Here is a 7,636-nt window from a genome sequence, read left to right as displayed (position 1 = left end):
CTCTGGACTCGCTCCAACAGCTCCATGTCTTTCTTGCGCTGAGGACCCCAGAGCTGGACGCAGTACTGCAGGTGGGGTCTCACCAGGGCGGAGTAGAGGGGCAGAATCACCTCCCTCAACCTGCTGGCCACGCTTCTTTGGATGCAGCCCAGGATACGGTTGGCCTTCTGGGCTGCGAGCGCACATTGTCGGCTCATGCCCCGTTTTTCATCCATCAGTACCCCCAAGTCCTTTTCCGCAGGGCTGCTCTTGATCACATCATCCCCCAGCCTGTATTGAAACTGAGGATTGCCCCGACCCAGGTGTAGGACCCTGCACTTGGCCTTGTTGAACCTCATGGGGTTCACACAGGCCCACTTCTCCAGCTTGTCCAGGTCCCTCTGGATGACATCCCGTCCTTCTGGTGTGTCAACTGCACCACTCAGCTTGGTGTCATCTGCAAACTTGCTGAGGGTGCACTCGATCTCACTGTCAATGTCATTGATGAAAACATTGAACAGCACTGGTCCCAGTACAGACCCCTGAGGGACACCACTCATCACTGATCTCCATCTGGACATTGAGCCATTGACCGTCACCCTCTGGATGCAACCATCCAACCAATTCCTTATCCACTGAATGGTCCACCCATCAAATCCATATCTCTCCAATTTAGAGAGAAGAATGTTGTGGGGGACCATGTCAAAGGCTTTACAGAAGTCCAGATAGATGACATCCATTGCTTTTCCCTTGTCCATTGACGTGGTAACTCCCTTGTAGAAAGCCACTAGGTTGGTTGGGCAGGACTTGCCCTTGGTGGAGCCATGTTGGCTGTCTTGAATCACCTCCCTGTCCTCCATGTGCTCTAGCATAGCTTCTAGTTCCATGATCTTCCCAGGCACAGAGGTGAGGCTGACAGGTCGGTAGTTCCCAGGGTCATCCTTTCTACCCTTTTAAAAGATGGGCACACCGTTTCCCTTCTTTCAGTCACCGGGGACTTCACCTGACTGCCATGACTTTTCAAATATAATGGAGAGTGGCTTGGCAGCTACATCAGCCAATTCCCTCAGGACTCTGGGATGCATCTCATCAGGTCCCATAGACTTATATATGTTCAGGTTCCTCAGGTGGCCACGAACCTGATCTTCCCTTACAGTGCGAGAGGCTTTTCCACCCTGGTCCCCAACATGTTGTCCATTGACTCGGAAGGGGTGAGGAGAGCAGTTGCCAGGAAAGACTGAAGCAAAAAAGTTGTTGAGTACCTCAGCCTTCTCCTTGTCTGTTGATGCTAGGTCACCATTCTTGTTCATCAGTGGAGGTACGTTTTCTTTAACTTTCCTTTTCTGGTTGATATACCTGTAGAAGCCCTTCTTTGCATCCCTTGCCAAGTTCAGCTCCAGCTGTGCCTTGGCCTTCCTGACCCCATCCCTACACAAGCAGCAGTGTCCCCATACTCTTCCCAGGTTGCCTGTCCCTGCTTCCACTGCCTGTGCAGTTCCCTCTTGCTCTTTAGTTTGACCAGCAGGTCTCGACTCAGCCACGCTGGTCTCTTCCCTTCCTTGCCTGATTTCCTACATCTGGGGACTGAGAGCTTTTGCACTTTATGGAAAGCATCCTTAAAGATCTGCTAGCTCTGTTCTGCTCCCCTGTCCCTGAGGACCGTTTCCCAGGGGGTCCTACTGAATACTCCTTGAAGAGCTGGAAGTTTGCTTTCCTAACGTTCGGAGTCCTGACTATACTCCTCACCTGTCCCATATCCCTCAGGACTGTGAACTCCACCAATGTGTGATCACTGCAGCCTAGGCTGCCTCCAATCTTGATGTCACTGATGAGCTCACTTGCATTGGTGACCATCAGGTCCAGTATCGCATCCCCTCAGGTAGAGGTGTCTATTACCTGTCTGAAGAAGTTATCCTCAATGCACTCCAGGAGTCTCCCGGATTGCCTACAGCTTGCCGTGCTACTTTTCCAGCAGATGTCGGGGTGGTTGAAGTCCCCCAGTAGGACAAGAGCTTGTGAGCGTGAAGCCTCCTGTAGCTGGAGGAGGAAGGCTTCATCAGTAGGCTCCCCTTGATCGGGCGGCCTGTAGTAGACACCAAGCACAAGGTTCCCTTTGTTGCCTTGGTCTCTAATTCTTACCTTTTGACCTGCTCGTGGCTATTCTTCAGGAACAGCTCTTCACACGTTATAGGGGTATAGGGTATAGGAAAACCCCAAATCTAAAAGTAGTTTACAAAATATCTAACAAGACCAAACTGGTGCCCCTGAAAACATGTCATAGGTACCTTCTAGCCAGGTTTTACTCTTCTTAAACACTAAGCTACCAAACTTGCCCTGCTAGGAGTGGTCAAGTACAGTCTCTTCAAACCTCTGATGGAGCTAAGCCAGCAAAGAAAACCAAATCAACCCTCCAAACTATGATAAAGCCCAGAAATTCCCACTGTGAGCAGCCCCTCCAGGTCCTGCAGGCTATTGGTCGCTAGGCTTCCAGCCCTACCCGCAGACCAGACTCTTCGCTTTCTGTTTTGCACAAAGGTGTTTTAATAAAGATAAGTAACTGCCTGGATGGCAACGGCAATAATCCACGGGGCTGGCGGAGCGCATGCTGATGGACTACTGAAGCTGTGCACCTAGTGGGGACACAGGGAATTAAAAATAAATTAAACCGGAGTTGTTTAGCATGCCTTATTTGTTCTACAGGTTGTACTGGAATTATTTATGATTTCTTCACCATCTAAGCAGATATTTTCTCCTTAGGGAAGGCCAATGTCTAAAAAACCCTTCTTCCCTTATCTTTTTCCCTCTTGTTTCCTCCCAAAAAGACAATTTAAAGGAGAAGGAGTTAGACAGTCAACATTTCACCTACAGAAGAGAAGGATGACTTAAAACACAATATTCAGCTCTTGTTGCTTGATGACTTTATATTGATTCGTCTGCTCTGTTTCACCATCTCCACATCACATGAGGCCAATGAGCCAGCTCAGGAAACAGATTTGCCTGAAAACTAGTATTTTTTCAAACACAGTAAGATAAAAAAAAAATTGTTTTCAATCTGATCTAGTTTGTATGTGGTACACAATTGTGAATGCTGACATAAAAGAAACAGAAGGAAAATTTTGCTGGGGAGGAACTTTTGGTGAGTGCCTGTACGTTGCCTAAACCTCGTTTTGGTTGACACTGCCCTCATCTCTCATCAAATGAAATGGGGGTGAGCTGGAGTGCTAAGAGTAGGCAGAGATGACCCAAACTGCCTCGAGCTGCAAGGCCAGAAACAGAACTTCAGATCTGGAGTAAAAGGCAAAGAAAATACAGAATTTTTTTTTTAAAGAAAGGAAGCTTATTCCATTTCCATGTTTATTGGATTTAAGGGTCTGTTTCTGTTCTATTCCCAGGAGTAAAATACCAGAAGAGTTACAAAACATTTGTTGACAACAACTGACTATAGCGATGGGGGGAGAAAAATATGCTCTGGAGTAAGTGCTCCAGCATCCTCATAAATCTGCACTGGAATAGACTCTAGCCATTGTATTTCTAAGGCTGTTACAACAGAGCACAGCAGGACATACCCTCACCATAGCAACCCAGAAAACTGCCCCATCGGAGTACATTTCCACTCTCTGCAACACCAATCTTTCTCTGTCCTCGCTTCTCACAGGAAATTGATATATTCAGGTCTTGAAGTAGCACTCGAAACCCAAGTCCCAGCTCCAGTGCCACTTAAAGTCTCCTGTACTCCATCGAACAGCAGCAATGGGAAACATTAGTAGCATCTCTCTTCCACTGCAGAGACTTATTGAAAAATGGGGTCAAACCTGGGAAAGAGTCTTTCCAATTCCTTCAATACACACCAACCTTTTGGGGCCCAGCACTCGCTCTTTATGGCACCTATAGGAGAGATTTCATGATGTGAGATGAAGCTCTAGTTGTGTTCTTCACACCGTTGGCCTCCTCCACTGCACGACTAGCCCCCACCATGAAGAAGGGGGCTCAGTTCACAGCCTGAGCCCTGATGAAAGTGATTTTAGACCAAGTCACCGGGCTGCACCGTGGGAGCTGACGCTGGGGCTCACATACAGCCCTGCTACCCCTGCTGCCGTGGCTGTGGCTTCTGGCACGTGCCAGCCAGGCAGCTAGAGGTGCTAATGTCAGATTACATCTGCTAATCCAGAACTTGTCTGTTAAACCTCATATTCTTTAGTAGTTTCATCATGTTTCATTTTAAATATTTCATTAACACTTCATGACAAAAATCTGTTCCTATGCAATCTCCTGGTGAAAGAAGGTATTTCATTAAGCACTTACGGAGTCAATGGGACATCACCCTGATTTTCCTTGAACTAGAAAAGCAGGCATTCCAGAACAGAAACCACATACATTATCCACTGAGACCGAACGACTCTATTACTGTCCCCAGTTTACTACATGTCCTGTTTGCTCAGGACAAATCATTAAGATTTTAAAGGACTGACACTATGGGAATCTCTGAAGGGCAGGTATTAATTCCATACTTCTTATGTAATAGAAGTGTATTATCTCCTTTATATAGGTGGAGAATTAAGCACAGAAGCTAGAGGACCCATTTGGGGGAGTGCTGTGCATCCTACTCCCACACAAACTAAATGAAGTCTTCCCTGGACAGGGTCCCAAGAGACTACTGGTATTCAAACAGCTATTGAATCCTCCAATAGCTGAGCTGCAGAAACTGCAAATATTATATTTAGCACTTGAAATGCTTTAAACTTGAACAGTCAGTCCTTACAACATGGGAGTAGGTGGTTTGATTTTTTTTTCTACTCAACTGATTAGAAGAGCGTGGGGAGAGATGTACTTTTTGAAATAAATAATTTGGTCAAGAACTGAAAGGACATTGCTATTGAAGCTGGAATCCGAGATCTGATGTCTATCCTCTGTTCATATTACTGCTTACCTCTATGCACAGCTGTGCACGATATCCCCACTTGCTCTTTTAAAGGAAAAGTTCAAATTCAGTTGTCCTTGAGCAAGCAAAATATTCAGTAGCTTCAGTGGGGGTTCTGCTGAGTCTCAAAATTTTGATCAGGGAGCCTGCTTTTCATGCCTTATTCAGCCATCTAATCCTGCTAAAAACATTTCCTACAGAGCTCCGTAGGCACAACTGAATCAGACCCTCCTACGCTCCTGTTCATGTGCATCTAGTCCAGTCATGAGTGCTGTCAGTGAGGCTGAGACAGGCTCAGCTGTAGGACTGATGTGTGCTACTAGATAAAAGGAGGACATTTATTCTCACTTGCAGCAGTATCAGGTATAAAAAGATTACGGGATCCCTGCTCTTCAGAGCTAACTCCAGCAGTATAAAATGAGTGTTCTCATGACTGTGCCCAACAAGGCTGTGTAGTAAACCATTGCTCTGCTTATGACCCTGTTGCTTGATTTCAGAAGCGGTGGGTTATGTGACATTACCAGCTGTACGGAGGTAAGCCGCCAACTCAAAAATAAAGCTATTGGGATGGGACTTTCTGCCTAGAAACAAAAAAAACCTTCTGTGAGCACAGGGTTAACTTAAGAAATACTCTTGCAATCTGTGATTCCAAAACACTCTGCAAAGAGTGATACAGCAAGCTACTTTTTCTTTTATAGTCTGTGATGCTCTAAAAAAAGAGGGGACATAAATGCTGGAGTGATTCATAACTGCCTTTAGGAGCATGCAGGCAACCTACTGTAGACCTTTGGCATCCTGCTGCTCCTTTAACTAATAAATGACAGTAAGTGGTGAAGCACCTGCCAGCTGCAGCAATTTGCATAGTGCCAAACATCCCAACATCACACCACAAGATTGCATGGAGAACTTCTACTTTCATTTATACTCTATCAAGGATTTTTAAAAGCCTTGGCTTCCTGTCTCATGAAGGCACTGGAGGATGTAATCTACTCTGCAAGCAAAGGGAACTCCACTTAGATGACCCCCACAATGTTTTTTTTCCCAATCTTTCATTTACTCTGTAGCCTTTTTGTTTTATAGGCCAGTCGAGCATCTGCAGTAAGTGATTAAGATGCTTTACAGTTACACTTTGACTTGCAGTAGTTGGAGATTATTGGATCTTGTTTCTCCTGCAGCCTTGGATGTGGCTTTGGGATTGAATTTTGGGTAAAAAATTCCACATTGGGCCAACAGTTATACTAACCATAGCACAAGCTCCCAAACTGAATTCATCTTCAAGGTCTGTCTGTCTTACTACTGACAACAGAAATACCAGCTTATGCACAGACTAATAAGGTTGTGTTATTAGAAGGAATACTCATCTGCTCATTCATCGTATATCATGAAAATACGATGCACGCTTTTTTCTTCCTTTGTGTTTTAATTGCTAGTCCTTCACAGCAAAGATCATCTCTTTCATTTGTATACAGCCCATGGCAATAGGACCTTGTTCACGAATCTTAATTAATGTGCTACGTAGAAATGGTTTTTATTTTTGATGATGCACTAGAGATTTGAATCTGGAGAAAAAAAAGCGCCGTTTAGAGAAGTATTATAGACAAGTAGAGTTCTCCTTTCAGAGCAGTTCTGAAGGCATGAAGAAAGATTAGGCTGCTCTGAAGTACTGAGCAGGAGGACAACTGCATATTCACCATGTGCTTTATCCTGTTATGCAGGAAATACCATTTATTTCAGTGGAACCAAATATGTAGTACGGTACTACCCAGTAAAACTGAAAACTATGTCTGCTACTCTTTTTGGTAGAGTTTGAATTCACACGTAAATGATCTGTTCCTCAGTGTAGTCGTGTAGTCTTTTTCACAAAAGGGGACTCTTGCTCCTTGTCTGCATTGTTTAATGATTTTGATATCAGAACCCTGACATGAGGTTTTGAGAATCTTGTTCCCACAGAGTCAAACTGCTTTCCTTCTCATACTGAGCATGGCTTTTGGGGCAAAAAGTCTCTGGATCTCTATTTTAGGCAAAAATAAATTGACCAAGCTTTAATCACGTAGTTTCAAGTTGCTTTTATGTGACAGCATTTTGACCATGGTCTAGAAGTGCTGCTGCTAAAGTGCTCCCAGGAAACTGCAGGAATGATGCAGACACTGTTGCAATATTCACTTTTTATTTAAGGTTATCAACATTTTAAAATTCAAAACACCATTAAGATAGCCTTTTTGCAGTGCTTACCTAGTTCTGATTTTCGGAACATACCGTTACCTAGGAGCGCATATTGGAAAAGAAATCCTTTTATCCTATTTCTTTTGTTTTCTACTTCCCATGACTCCAAAACAGGAGAATATGAGGCTCTTGCGACCATAATGAACCCTCATACATTGATGCTATTGACCTCTGTCCATCAGTTTCTGTTTCAGACTGATCAAGTGCTAAGGGTTTCCACTAAGGTGCTCTATCTTCAGGTTTTTCAGTGGGGAACAGCAGTAACAAGCCAATATACATAAAAGCCCAACTGATCGCATCAATAACAGGTTAAACTGTCTTGATTATGCAATATGCAACGGTCAGTGGACTGCTGTTCTCTGTAAACCTGACTTCTTATAGATACCTGCTGCTTGCTTGCTCAGGCATACTACTTCAGATTTACTTGAGCTGAAAACTTTAGCCTGAGAAACATTGCAGTTTCCAGCTGAGTAATTTCCTTCCCTGCTGACCTGGTTTTTTGGAGGACAGCATACC

This window comes from Ciconia boyciana, chromosome 13, assembly GCF_034638445.1.
Source record: "Ciconia boyciana chromosome 13, ASM3463844v1, whole genome shotgun sequence".
In the NCBI taxonomy this organism is placed as follows: domain Eukaryota; kingdom Metazoa; phylum Chordata; class Aves; order Ciconiiformes; family Ciconiidae; genus Ciconia; species Ciconia boyciana.
Note: the sequence above shows the minus strand (reverse complement) of the source record.